Here is a 15,225-nt window from a genome sequence, read left to right on the forward strand (position 1 = left end):
TTTGATGTTATTCTTTAGTTCTTTGATGAATAGCAAGCTCTGATTTATTTTCTCCAGCACTTTACTGGAATACTCATTATCAAAATTGATTGTGTTTCCCACACTTTAGGGGTAGAATTTATCCATGTCATTTGTAACATTAGATCTTTATCTATATTTGATAATAATTAACTACAATAGATCTTGTGGAGCCCCTTTCTTGTTAGATTGTTTAGAAAATGGTCTGTCTCTATGCAATAAAGTAACACCTCTAGATGATTCAAAATTTTGGGGATCCACATAATGAGAAAGTTTATCGTGTTTGTTCCTTCCATGTGTTCTGGTACTCCGTATATCTTTAGATTATTTGCCCCTATTTTCGAAATTATCAACTTTCTCTAGTAGCTAAGTGTTTTGCTTGAGAATAAATTCTGTTTAAGACTCTTCTGCATTAAGTCTTTCTTCCAATTTATTCAGGGCATCTTCAATACCACTCATTTTGTATTCTGTTGTTTTATCATGTTTTTAAGAAGATTTATGTGTTACATTTCCCTGGTATAGCCCATTTTACTATCCAATTTATCAATTTTCACTGAACTCTCTTCATACCTCCCAACCTCTTAGAGCAAGAAATCTGGACAAAGGCCCAAAAATGGGGGAATTTTTTAAATATTGCTCTTACAGACATATAAAGTTGATAGAATAACATGTTTAGCATTAGCATTAATTTTCTGAAGTGAATGAAGTCTGAAATTCAAATGTCTGCCATTACTTTTTAACTTCAGTCTTTAATGATTTGCCACAAAATTACCAGAAAACCACAATTTTATGAAAAACAGATCAAAAATATGAGACAAAAATCTGGACATTCTGCAAAAATCTGTACAGTTGAGAGGTATGACTCTCTTGTATATTAGACACCAGAGACTGTAGTTCTTTTTCATGTTACTAACACAGGCTGGTTTAGACTGATTTATTCATTTTCTGGTTACAATGTTAATTGATTTTATCTAAACTAACTGAAAATTTCTAATAAATCTTATCAAATAAGAGATCTAAAGACAGAGTATTGTTAAAAGGTTTTTTTTCCTTAAAGTGGTTCCTTTCATGATCCTTGGAATGGTAAATTCCTGTCAAATTTATTAGAAATCTTGAGAGATCCTATTCAAAGTTGCCGCCAGTCCACCATTTTGGCTATGTTACCTTTTCTTTGACCTAGGCATCATTTTTGCTGAAAGAATGATTCCATTCAGGACCAGAAACTTGCCTGCATTTGTCATGTGCATGGAAATTTCTGATGTGACTCTCTGAATGTCCCTCAGGGTTTTGTGCCCCAGGTCATTCATTTCCGCATTGACCACCGACATGTCATAGTCTTATTTACATTAGAAAAGGATCTTTAGGGGCCTTGTAATTTTAAAGATCCCAGTTTCCCATTTCTGTATTTTTTACACATTTAAATTGGTTGTTTTTTTATTAAGAAGTCTTGTTCTATTAGCCAATCTATGTAAACCTTTTGGAGTTAAGGCAAATGACTGTATTTTTTTCTAATGATAATTCTAGTTTGTGTATTGATATTTATTGCTATTCTTTAAGTCATTGACAATTCTAATATGTTTTTTAATCCTTTCTGTCCATTCATTTTCCAAATGTAAAATCTTCATGCAAAATTAAAATATCAAAATTACATTTTTGTTTATCTTATTACAGCAAGTTTACTTTTCCCAAAAATAGAATTTTAAATAATCCTATAAGATAATATTATTCCTAATTTATTATTATTTAGGTTCATATATTTTCAATTTCTTTAAGTAATAAGTCCTTTAAATCAGGTTGATAGGTTAATTATTACCTAACAGAAATAACTCTTTCTATGACAGGTACAAAGATTTAACTAATTTGAAGGCATCCCCTCTCACCTAAAACCATGCATAGTGAACCTCATACACTCACACCTTAAATGCCAGAACATACTCAACAAAATCACATTGCTATGTATGGTCTAGGGAGGCATACCCTAATGACAAACATTTTGGCTACCACATGATTGTTGGAGAGGGCATTAAAAAATCTTCTAAAGCCTGCTGAAACTAATAAGAACAGATTTCAGTGGAAATTCTCCAACTCATTTCAATTTTGATAATGAGTATTCCAGTAAAGTGCTGGAGAAAATAAATCAGAGCTTGCTATTCATCAAAGAACTAAAGAATAACATCAAAGTGCATTTGCTTTTTCCAGCCAGGATTAGAATTTTCCTGCAGGAAGGAACAAGAATATTTAATTCATTAGAAGAAGATGCCTTCTATACTCAGTCCAGTAACATTTTAACTTCAATTGAAGCTATGGACCGTTTATGAATAAATTGGAAAACTGTAACAGCCAAAAAAAAAAAAAAAAGAAAGAAAAAAGAAAAAGAAAGATATTATAGTGTGGAATATTTTATTGCTACCCAATGTAAATATGAGGTAAAGAAAGTTTATAATTATACAAGTAAGTCAAAGGAAATGATTGTTGCTATTTTATCTAATATTATCTTACCTTACCAATGAAGGACTAAAAGGAAGGTTACACAAAAAAGGTGTAGGTTAAGACACTCGGTCAACATCAAATGTGATAACTCATTCAGTCTGAATGAAAAGGAAGTTCTACACATGGAGTGGAAACTAATAAGAACAGATTTCAGTGGAAATTCTCCAACTCATTTCCTTCATGCATACCTGCAGCATTAAGTCACCAAGAGTTAGATCACTTCCAGTCTTGTACTCCTAAATACTCTGCTAACATAAATACGGTCTATATTACATAAACAAAAATCCAATAATACGAACAACCTAAAGGTCAAAAATGCAAGACATCAAATACGCTATTGTTGGGGGCTATGCCCCCCCACCCCCGCTAAATATATATACCAACTCTGAGATCGCACTACAGTGAGGAAAGGGCAAATATACCAATCCTCACTGTATCGCAATCTCACAAAAAGCAGATTGAGATCTGGCATTTCTGACCTTTAGATCGTTTGCTATTTTAAGCTTTCAGCATTCTAATAAGAATCCCATAACTATTCTCATGATTAGTGACTCATTTGTTAGGCATACCAATTCTCTACTCAAAAGGTTGGACAAAGATAGGATTACAGTCAGTTAGAGTCCATTATCAGTGAACGTAAGGCAGTAGCTACTCTACCTGAGGAGATCAAGTGCTAAGAGGCTAGCAACAGAAAGGAAACAAGTTGGATGACTTTCTATAATGTTCACACTCTACTTTATATTTCCTAAAGTTGCACTTAAGTTATTTGGTAGTCTGTTTCAACACAATTCTGAAGCAGTGGAATTGGATTTTTTTATGAGGCCGCGGTGGTGCAGCGGTTAGCGTTGTCGCCTCACAGCAAGAGGTTCTCCTGTTCGATTCCCAGCTGAAGCGCCTTCTGTGTGGAGTCTGCATGTCCTCCCCGTGGTCAAGTGACATTAAAGACATGCAGGTAGGTGCATGTGTGAATGGGTGTGCCTTCTTTGAAGGTTGGGCATCGGGCTGGCAACTCGGCACCATAAAAATCCACTGCCAACCGTTAGTGGATGGGAGTTCTGCTGTGGTGACCCCTAACCAGGAAAAGCTGACTTTTTTTTAGATGTTCAAGATCTTTTTTATTTATTTATTTTATTTATTTCACTTTATTTACCAGAAAATTCTGACTGGGGTTTCTCCCATTTTCAGTGGAGGCCCAGGGAGAGAAGCTCCACAGAAAAAGTATACAACACTTAACAGACAATGCAAAATAGAACTTCTCCAACTCATCTTCTGTTATACAGTTTGCAACAATGTGAGGTATTGCCAACTATGCCAGGAGAAGTAGGGCAGTGGGTGTGTAACATATGCTGGTACAGCTAGCTGGAATTTAGTAAAGAATTATATGTTATTTGTATATCAAACTGATTTGTACAGATGCTTGTGTTGAAAAATGTATTTGTAAAGTTGACTGTGTTAAAAATATATTAACAGTGGGCCCTGCCATGCAGAAAAGAAATGTACATAAATTACTGTAACTGCTTAAATGTATATATTGTAACAGAGGATACTGGAAGAGAAGAGGTTAATCTCAATCCACCTGACTTTGGGAAATAGTAAGAAAATTAAATTACTGAGCCTTGGCAATAGAGTTGTTATTTCATAGTTTTGAATGAAGTAAGAGGCACCATGTCTGTAAGAAGCATGGTTTGTTAGTCTCTGTAGGATGAGTAGAAGTTTGTAATTGTTTTATGGCTTCCAAGTAATGCCCCAGATCTGAACAATGCTCTTGTGTGTGTATTATTGATATGTAGGTGTTAAATCCTGGCAGTTTCTAGCAATGGGGAGTTGCAGGGGAACCAGAGGTCAGATGACCAGATGGATGTGATGTCATTCTGTACATAAATAATGTTTTAATATTAGAGGAGACTGAAGTCTCAGCAGCAGTCTGTTTCTTGTAACTTGACATAGAAGGACCCCCATCTACTTCATCTTGCCTTGCTCTATTAAGTAAGTAGGAACAGTAATTCTCTAGATCAGTCAGGAAAGTTTAGTGAGAAGAGTTACGTATTGTTTTTCTGTAACTGTGTGAATCTTTCCTGCTGTGTTATTTTTAATATTTCCTGTGATTGAAACTCTGGTGTTTACTGTAAATAGATATTTAGTCTTTTCATGTAATTTTATTATTTGTTATTAAATATATTTAAACTTTTTATTGTGGTTGGTCCTTTAGAAAATATTTTAATATTTGAGAGTATTTATATCTACTGGTGACACTGTGGCCACTCCTGAAAGCCTGACTGTTTGGTCAACATTACAATTTGTATTAATATTAATTTTACTCATTATAATTGGGTATCCTTGCAAGAGTGTTAGGTAGCTGGCTTTGTAGTGTCTGGTGGCAGGGATAACTACCTTATAGTCTGGGAAAAATGGGGCACAGCAGGTAAACTGTGCCAGCCTTTCCCAGGTGCATGTGTGTGTGTGTGTGTGTGTGTGTGTGTATGTGTGCAAATCAAATATCAAAGAGTGTGCATGTCAGCTACTTAAAGCAGGGACATGAAGCACTAATTTCACAGAGAGGGTGCTGGAGGACTTGGCTTTGATGCTTGACTGAGGAGTTAACTCAACAGCTGTGCAGTGGGGAGCCTTATTGGGGACCTGGGAAGAGACAGAGAGAGAGAGAAAAACCCAGACCCTGGGCTGAGTGTTTTCCCTGTGTGCTCATAAGGGAAATTGTGCTTGATGCAGAGAGCTGCATCTGGAAACACTGGGTGCATCCATTTTTATTCCAAGTAAATATCCCTCTCCAGTGTCAGTCTTAAGGACTGAGGCTCCTTAATTACTGGCCCAGAGAGGGGATGTCACACAGTTTATGATAAAAATGCTCCGCCATGTGGATTTACTTTTAAAATTGTCATTATACTTAGGAAGGACATGCACTGATTTCTGTATGAAATTATTGAGGGGTCTACTACAACTGTTTGAGTCCCAGATGCTTGGAGACCAATGTCTTGAAGCCTGGGACTCAAGCATCTTGTAGACTGCATATACTGTCATTTGCAATATGAGTTCAGGTAAGGTGCAACAGCTGTGCAGAGAGAATGGAGCAGGCATATCCTGATGAACATATTGAATTTGAGCAAAGTAAGCATGGCAGAAACAAGAAGTGCAGCTTAAGGTTTTAAGCAGCAGTTCATAGGTCCATATGAGAATTCTAGGCTAACTTCCCCAAATGGCAATTTTTAGTGTAGCCAATAACCCCAGATCAGAATCAAACCATGTACCTTTTTTCTATGAAAACCTTAACCATTATGCCAAACCCACCCACTAAATTGACTCATGGTGACTCTCTGGGTAGGCCCCATAGAGGTCTCATGGCATATTATAGAAGTAGATTGCCAGGTCTTTCTTCTGTACAGATACTGCTGCCACCCACTTGTGCCCCAACCAGTTTTCAAACCCATGTGGTCTACCAATTTGTAATCCTGCACCTTAACTTCTGTGCTATTGAGCTGGGGTTTATAAGTTCATAGCTAATTACTAGGCTAGCTGCCTTAATGGGCCATTCTAAGCTTAGGCAATTTCTCTCCCAAAGGTGAGAATCAAACACTGTACCCTGCGTTTGTGAGTCAAACACCTTAATAATTATGCCAAGCCCCAACCATTGAAAAGGGGTATTTAGGTTTAGGGAGTGGGAGGAGAGTTTTAAGGTTTGAGAATGGGTTAGATGTTTAGGTTTAGGGAGTGGCTTGGGAAATCGGCAGCAATCAGAGACTTTAGAGTTAGGGATGGGTAGTGGAGTTTTAGGTTTAGGGAGAGATCAAGGACTTTAGAAGTAGATAGAAAGAGGAGAATTAGAGTTTTAGGTTTAAGAGGCTATTCGGAATTTTACATTTAGGGAGGGGCAATGGGGTTTTAGGGCTAGAGTTAGGGAACAAGTACTCAGCATAGGGTTAGGAACAGTGTGAGAGAGTTTTAGGGTTAGAGAATTGGGTGGTGGGAATGCTAGGTAATTACAACTAGGCTAGTGAGAGCTAGAGCACTTGCCATTGAGCAAATGGCAGTGAGCAAGCATGTTGCAAGCTACTACAGGAACACTTGTAGTAGATCCATTATTGAGGTGCTGGCAGAAATCAAAAGCAAAGAGGCTGCCTTCTAAACTGGATCCATAGGTGTTGGCATCCTATGAAATTTGACTGTAATAGGCTAGCATTACAAAAGTCCCTAAATGACCATACACAGAAAAATAACAATAATAGTATTTACAGAGGAGAGGAGAGAGGAGTGACCCAAGGCACATTGTTTTGGCTGAGGGAGTGAATGCATTAAAACTGTTTTCCCAGTAGCCAGCTCCATTTGCCGGGCTAGTGTGAGGTACCAGAAATAGTCAGAACAGCACAGGACACGACGTAGAAAAAAAATGACCAGCAATGACCATATGTAGCAGACTAACTTTGGATACTCATTTAATCAGCCATTCATCCATTATTTATTTAGTTGAATATTTATTTAACTTGTGTATCAGGAAGGTCTAATTCAGAAAACCCCACTCTCCAGGATTAATTACAAACTGATCATGGGTGCCGGGACCATAGAGCCAGGGGGAGGGGGAGCCACCCCCCACACACTCTTACAGCTGCAAGACCTGTCATGAAAAATTAATGAAGTGGACTTTTCACGCTAACATGGATTCATGCGTGGAAGTTAAAGTAACTAAACTAGCTGTTCTTTTTCTCTTATTGCTCTGTGTTACAGTAGTTATGCTGCCACTGTTCTGTTGGTGTTGCCAGAGCCAGAGTCATGCCAGTAAGGAGAGTTTTTTTCTTTTATTTGCAGGAGTTATGCTGCACCAGTGTGTGTGTGTGTGTGTGTGTGCACATAGCTATATATGTATGTGTATATATATATATATATATATATATATATATATATATATATATATGTATTTGGTCTGTTCCTTATAAAACCTGCGGGTTTTCTCGCAAAGTACTAAGGTCTGAAGTTATTAAGTAATAGTAAATAATTACATATATTTTAATTTCAAACTTCATATCCTTTAGAAAATTCATAATAATTTAAAACCTGGTATTCTAGCAACTTTCTAAGTTTATAAGAACAATTTGTAAAAAATGTCCTTATTTTCACTGAGAGGATGAGAGGTATGGGCACGGTATACACAAACACAACCACGGGGAGGGAGACTCGAATCTCGGTGCCCCGCTGTTATACATTTTGAAACAAACAGGGCGGATGAAAGGTTACGTTAATAAGATTTAATCCTCCCACCTTCTCATCAACACATCTGCTGCCCGCAGCCCTTCGTTTATAATTACAAGCTGTCCAACCCCTGGAACTATGGGGTCCTGACTCCTGGGATGGGGGCACTGGGTAGGCAGTTGCCCTCCAGCCTGTCCAAGGGGATACTGTCCAACAAGAAACAAGTAAGTGCTCGGAAGTCTGCGCTGCTGCTACCAGTTCGATTATGTGCAGTAAGGAATCGTTTTTCTCCTCTTACTTGCTGATGCCTTTGCCAGCTTGATATAGTTACTGCCCTCCGTGCACAAAACTGACAAACGATTTCGACACCATTGTGGCTTCCAGAAAGCTGTTAATGAGTGACCGATCTGCTTGAATAGTCCGCATTAATGCTTTGTCTACTGTAACTTACATTCTCTGGAAAATCTTATGATTCGGACAAGATTCCAGTCAGTGGTGTGACCAGGCATGCTCTGTGTAGCCCCTTCCCCCAGCATAGTTCACAATATTATGATCTAGAGATAAACTAAAAACTGAAACTAGACGAATTTATGCTTGCAACACACATTAGCACATTATGATGAGAGATATTAGGTATGTGAACTTTTTAGGTGGGGGGTAGCTCTCAACCACTTACCTCCAGAATCAGGAACAAATCCAGAAATAATCAGGGACAAATGCCTCAGGCATGAGAGACTTTAAAAATACCAGTACCACTAACCTCAAAAGTTGATAGAACAGGAGAATGTGAATTAAAATGCATTTTCTGAACTAAAAGGAGTCAATGTTTATTAAGTGTAATCATGGGTAGTTGAGATATATGAGAAAGGCAACAGGTAAAACTAAATTTTAAGCGTTTAAGGGATAACATGAAGATACGAGTGACTTTTTAATGAGAAATAGGGCGCCAGTGACACACACGTGTAGCTATAATTACGTATAATTTGCCGAAATTGTGGGTACAAGGTGAGCGTGCGCAAGTACACATAATTATAGCTGCACGTGTGTCACTGGCGCCCCATTTCCATTCAAAATGTGACGGGTAATAGCTCAGTCAAGATTGTATTTTAGGGGGCTACGCTTTACCATTAAGTCTGCACACAGGCTGCAGTTCAAGCATTGTATTTGTACTTTGTATATCAAGGATAATCACACCTCTCAATGAATCATGAAGAAATCTAACAGAATCAGAAGAAATCCAGAACTAATCAGGGTCCTTTTTAAAATATTAGTGCTAGTAAATCCAGGCATTGACAGAATAAAATAATCTGAGTTAATTTACATTTTCAGAAAGTTTATAACTCTAATTACTGTCATTATTTCTTAAGTGTACATGACCACATTTTCCTCTAAAAGTCACTTGTTTTAAGAGTGATTTAGAGGGACAGGACTAAAATCTGAGTCAAAACGAGAGCCATTTGCGGGGTACGCGGGTAACAGTTTACTCGGGAGAATAGCGTGTTTTAGGAGGTGCGCTTTAGTTTTAAGTTAGCGCACAGCTTGCGGTTCTAATGTGTCGTACGTTATTATTATAGCATTCCTCGTTACATTACATGTTTGAGCTGAAAAGGAACTGCCCCTTCCATTTTAGGGTCGGTTGGATACTAGTTACTGTCCCGCCATCTGGAAGTGGTTCGAACATTGAGAGGCATATGTTTTTCTATAGCACACTAATTTGTATGTTGCACGTTTTAAATGCCCCATCCCTCCCAGTGTTAGTACTTGCTGCTACCCACCACTTGGTAATTCCTCACCAAATTAGCATGGAATCCACTTCCTAAAGTCTAGCACTATTGAACTCTGCTGACTTCGTCCTGCTGTTTTCGCTCTCTCACTTGCAAATCGTATGTTAATTGTTCTGTTAATGACTTGGCACTGAGCAGCTGAACATGCATTTAATGTTTAAATTACCCCTCCCGGCGGGTGGCTGGAAGGCAGGCGGTGCCTACCAACCTCGCCTCCTAAGGGTTAATCCTCGATCTACCTCCCTCCCCAGTCTTCGTTCTCTGCTTGGGAGCTCTAGTATGGCTCTGCAAACTGAGTGACTGTTATAAAAAAGTGCAAGGATTCCCTAAAAACCTGTTTCGAAGAGGACTTGGAACGAAGAAAAAAATCAAAACCGCGAAAGCAAGGCAACAGCATCCTGGCACATTCCATAAAGGTGACTTCCAGGATAAAGGAGCACTTCCTAAAATACTCATGACAGCAAGGAAGGAGGGAGGGGGAATGCGAGAGGAAGGAGACGTCTTGTGTTCCCTTTGATCCTGCTGAGGGGCCCCCAAGTAGATAAAACGTGTCACACAGCAGCTTCCAACAGCACTCCGCGGACAGCAACTGTACCAACATCAGGACCAGAGGTCAGAGTCTAGCACCGACACCAGCACCTTGGCACCAAAGTCTAGCGCCGTGAACAGCACCTAGGAGCCAGTGCCAGCAGCGACACCACCACACGCAGGATCACTGAGGGACCAGCACAGAGAGACTGGAGTTAGCACCGGGGTCAACCCCATCTGGGACCCGTGGCTAGCAGCTGAAGGTAACTGGGCTTAACGCATTTACCCCGAAACAACTTTTAGCAATAAAACTGTTTCGTGGCATGCACAGAATGTAGCTTTTTTTCTTTTTAAATAATTTTAAGAATAACAACAATATATATTTTTTTCTGGTTACTACTCCGTGTAACTCTTTTTGCTTTAATTGGGTAAGTAACAGTAATTAACACTCTCTGAGGCTTGACACAAGAACGCCGGAGTTGCAACATTTCTAAACATAAGAAATACACAAACCTTTTGACGTTTGAATTAGGATTCTGAAAATGTAGCTGCTTGTTTGTGTTGTTGCCTAGTTTTGCTGCAGCACTTTTCAGAAGGCTGTGATTTATTTTTAGGTCACACTGTATACTAATGCAAGCCACCATTGCACTTTTTATTTATTTCTTTTGATAGTTAATTATTTTTTTACCATATCGCCTTCCATCTTAAATGTTACAACGATTTGTAAGCCAATACAATATGGCAAATAGTTATTAAAATGGTTTTATCTCTGCTCATGTCAGCAACAATTCACACAGTACTGAACAGGTTACATCCAAGAAAAACAGAAATGTGTTACAAGCAAATATGTATGCAGTCAGTGAGATACCTGCAAACAAAGTTATGGATGTTTATTATGTTAGTAGCCATCTCTTATGTTCCCTATTACATACTTAGGATCAGATAATGGATCAAAGGATTGGTGTGTGTGTGTGTGTGTGTGCATAATAGGTACAAGTCTGAGTTTTCAGGGTATACTGCTGTTACCTAACATTTCTAGGCAGAGGATCAGTGAGTAAACTGTGAAATACTTACCATAAAATAAATATCAATAAATAGAATAAACTGAAAGCAGAGGAACACAATTATCTGGATATTATCTGCATTTGCAGATGTTGAGAATCACAAGTATTTGGATGCAATGTGCGACCCTAATCAATTCACTTGAAATAACCAGCTTCAGTTATCTTAAGTGTAAGGAGACCACATTGCAAACAGTATTAACTGGAGTATGATGCATGCCGAGTGCAGAAAATTCAGGATGTTCTTCATTCCACATTGCTGCAGTCCTAACTATTGGGGGTAGTCCGCTGTCCAGTCAGCAATGTGGATCCTCGAACATCTACATTTATGGTAGGTACAAAACTGTACTTTTCCAGATGGCAGTGGTGGTGGAGTGCCCCACAACACTAAGGTTAGTGCTAAATGCACAGATGAAGCCACTATCTATTTTACTTTGCCCCATGCTGGTAGACGGATTGTGATCATTCAAAAGTATTGTCTTTAATGGAAGTTTTTGTGTGTGTGTGTGTGTGTGTGTGTGTGTGTGTGTGTGTGTGTGTGTGTGTGTTTGTGTGTGTGTGTTTGTGTGTGTGTGTGCACATGGGGAAAAAAGATTTGTTTATTATTAGCATTTTATTTATTTGTTAAATGGGTTGGCTGGACTGGTCTGCAGACCCTTTTTTGCCTTAAAAACAGTGATAGCCCAGAAATATATAACTTTATCAAGATATCTCTTTCTCTCTCTATATATGTGTGTATATATATATATTTTTAGATATAATTAAATATTTTGTAGGAAAATGGTAGAAAAACACATTACAAGTTATGACAGAAACTACTGATTTGAGTTTGTGATTTAAAAAACAAGCTGCTAATTTAAGAGTTTCAGTTCATGTAACAGTGATAGTAACAGTAGAAAGCAAATAAAAAGGCTTACAAAAAAATAATTACAGGGTTTAGACCTTTTAAGCCTTTGTCTAGAGGCTGATGGTGTGCCTTGCATTTTGGTGCTGGTATTTTAAACTGCCATTCAAGTGTGTGATCAGACTGTGCCATTCCAAAAAGTACATGTGGCCCTGCCCATTAGTAAGTAGGGGGTATTCTAAGCCTACCTTCCTTTTTCATATTTACTTTCAGGTAAGTGTGCGGATAGCTGGGAGGTGAAGTATGTGAGCTGGGGTGAATGAGTAGGAGGCAGCAGAAAGAGGGTAAAAAATGAATGATAGATGTGGTGGCCAGAGCTATGGGTCCAAGGAAGGGGAAGAAACAAGTAGCACAGACAGAGAATAATGCATGAATGAAGGATTAAGTGACAAATATGTGGAAGCTGGAAATACAAATAAGAGGTAGGGAACAATATATAAAATTTGCAAAATAAGGAACTTAAATTTTGATGCAGAAAGCACAATGCAGACCACCAATTTGGAATAAAAGGAAGAACAGACTGCAGAAGAGAGAAACAGTAGGGATTACCTAAGAAGCAAATGGTATAGTACCAGAGGTTGGTGGCAAAATACATGATACGGGCAAAGATATGTAAAGTATGACAAGAAAGCTGGGAGTTATATAGCAAATGACACACGTTTCAGAAGATGAGACCAAGGAAACAGCAACAAAACTTTGTCTGTCTATTTTCAATACAGAGTGCATGCATGCAGTTCAGTGCTATCTGATCAAACAAGTGCTCCCCTGTTTCCATATAAATGGACAGACTATCTGATCAACAACTGCTTCCCTATTTTCATATTCTGCTTTTAACGTGAGCTGAAAGGACATCAAATCTTCAAAGTAACAAGTGAAGAGACCTTGACATCATAAAGTTTTTCGCTAATGAAAGGCAGGCACTGTGCCAGCACCATGGGGTTGCTCAGCCTCTTAACAGTAATCCCAGTGCCCTGCTCATCACCTGTCCCCCAGCTGTGGTTGCCAGTGGTTCATGCACTTCAAAGACTGTTTGCTAAAGGAAGTTTGTAGTCACCCATAAGCGCAGACTTCATCTGTTTGACTTCCTAATCCAAATACACAGTTGTTTTACATCCAAGTATCAAATATATGTGTTTATTTTTCTTTTATTTTTGGTTAATGTTTTAAAAACAAATATTGGTTTTTGCATACTTGAAAACTTCGTCTTTCTTCCGATCTCCTTACTGTAACTCAAACATTCTGTGATGAGTGTTTAGGACTTCACCAATGGAATGGATAGCATAAATGTTAAATGGCATGAGGCCAGGTAGGGGCAATACATGAAAATTAAAGGAACTCTTTTCAGAGAAGGCATGTATGCTGAGGGTGTGTTTGATGCAGGTGACAGTGCAAATCATAAAGGAAAATATTTCTTTAAAAATATGGGCAGTTCTGACAAGTTAAACATATTAATGTTAAAAGAGCAGGAATAAGACAAAGACTGAGGTTGCTCATAAGCTGTTACTGGTGCATGTTACTGTGAATGGAGAAGTAAATGTCTTTGGGATGGCTGAGAAACACTGCTGTATGGAAGTAGTACTGTCAGAATTGTAGCAGACAGGCAGCTGGTGGGGGCTAGTCCTCTCATGTGCAGCAGAGTTATACTCCTTGAAATTAAAAGTAATCCTCAACTTTCATAGATTACTGTTCAACAATTCTGCATGGTATGTAATGCTGGTCAAACTACTGAAGAGTTCCAGGAAAAGAATGAATGGATGTATGTCATCATGCATTTGTTTGGGAGTACATTTAATTTATTTGCAGTGCGTGTGTGTGTGTGTGTGTGTGTGTGTGTGTGTGTGTGTGTGTGTGTGTGTGTGTGTGTACTGCTCAGTGTGCTTTTAAATGCATGGGTAATTAAGGAAGTATTTATTTAAAGGTTTCATTACATTCACTGTCAGTCTAGTGCTGAAAGAACATCAGAGCAAGTTAGAAATACTCTATGTGAGTGTGTGTGTGTGTGTGTGCTTGCTCACACATGCGCATGAATGTGGGAATGGGCACACACACACACACGCACGCACGCACACACACACGCACACACACACACACACACACACACACACACACACACACACACACACACACACACACACACAAAACATGCATGTGTATGTTTTTACTTTTCATTCCAGTGTCTTTTCCAAGTACATGTGCAACAGATTAAACTGGATTGATGGGGAATTAAATACAGAAAGTACCATCTGTTGTCTGTGATCTGTGCACAGGCAGTTGCACAAAATAAACCATGAGATCAAGTCACTCTTTAGTGTTTATACACTCAGTACTTTGCATGGCATCCTTTTCTCTACATGGTGTCACACACTTTTAATAAAAATAAGCTTATGATAGTTAACACAGAACATTATTCATGTATAAATGCAGTTATATTCTACTTGTAATTTTAATATCTGTATATATATATATATATATATATATATATATATATAGATATAGATATATATATAGATATATATATATATATATATATGTTTTTGTGCGATCAGATAAGCTATTTACAGTTGAAATATTCAGATGTAAGAGCACCTTATGGATTTTTTTATGTAATATTTGTATATCATCTTGGGGGGTGCCGCAAGGATGTTATGTCAAGATATATTTTGTGGAACTTCCAGGAAAAAACAGGAAATTACACAGCTACAGGATTCCTCTGGCTACCAGTACTTGGATAGAAATTTAATCTTGTTTGCCTATGGAAAACGAAGCAGTGAGCTTGTTTATTTGTTTTATTTGTTGACAGTTACAGTCTGACTGGGAAGGGCCCATTTTTAAGAAAGGCCAGTTGGAAAACTTGACGTGAAAAAACAGTGTTTTAGTTACACTACTTACACTTTTAGTTACACTACTTACACTTTTAGTTACACTACTTACACATATATAAACATAGTATTTTATATAAAGACATGCAGTGTATAGCATTTGTGGTTGTTAGCAGATACACACACATGTATATATATTTTTATATGTATCTATATATATTTACCTGTATATATGTGTATATATATATATATATATATATACAGAAACAGAAAAGTCTGACATACTTCAAATCACATTGTTTTAAGGAATCTGTCATCGTGCACATTGCTTGTGCTGCTAACATGTGACCTGCACAGATATAATAAACCTGCATTCAGGCAGTGTTTTTCTACAAAATCTAATTTTGTCAAGGTGCTTCATATAA

The 15,225-nt window shown here is 38.0% G+C and overlaps 1 protein-coding gene across 1 annotated transcript in view; it reads left to right on the plus strand.

The window, feature by feature from the left end:
* Positions 1-9,421: 9,421 nt before the first annotated feature.
* The window catches only part of NOTUM (notum, palmitoleoyl-protein carboxylesterase), a 251,352-nt gene continuing 245,548 nt past the window's right edge, over positions 9,422-15,225 (plus strand). The window contains exon 1 of the mRNA XM_044068221.1: positions 9,422-10,279. The gene's annotated coding sequence lies outside the window, so the exon portion shown is untranslated. The remainder of the gene's footprint in view (positions 10,280-15,225) is intronic.

Source organism: Protopterus annectens, chromosome 4.part0 (assembly GCF_019279795.1).
Source record: "Protopterus annectens isolate FY-2018-M chromosome 4.part0, PAN1.0, whole genome shotgun sequence".
NCBI classification, from domain to species: domain Eukaryota; kingdom Metazoa; phylum Chordata; order Ceratodontiformes; family Protopteridae; genus Protopterus; species Protopterus annectens.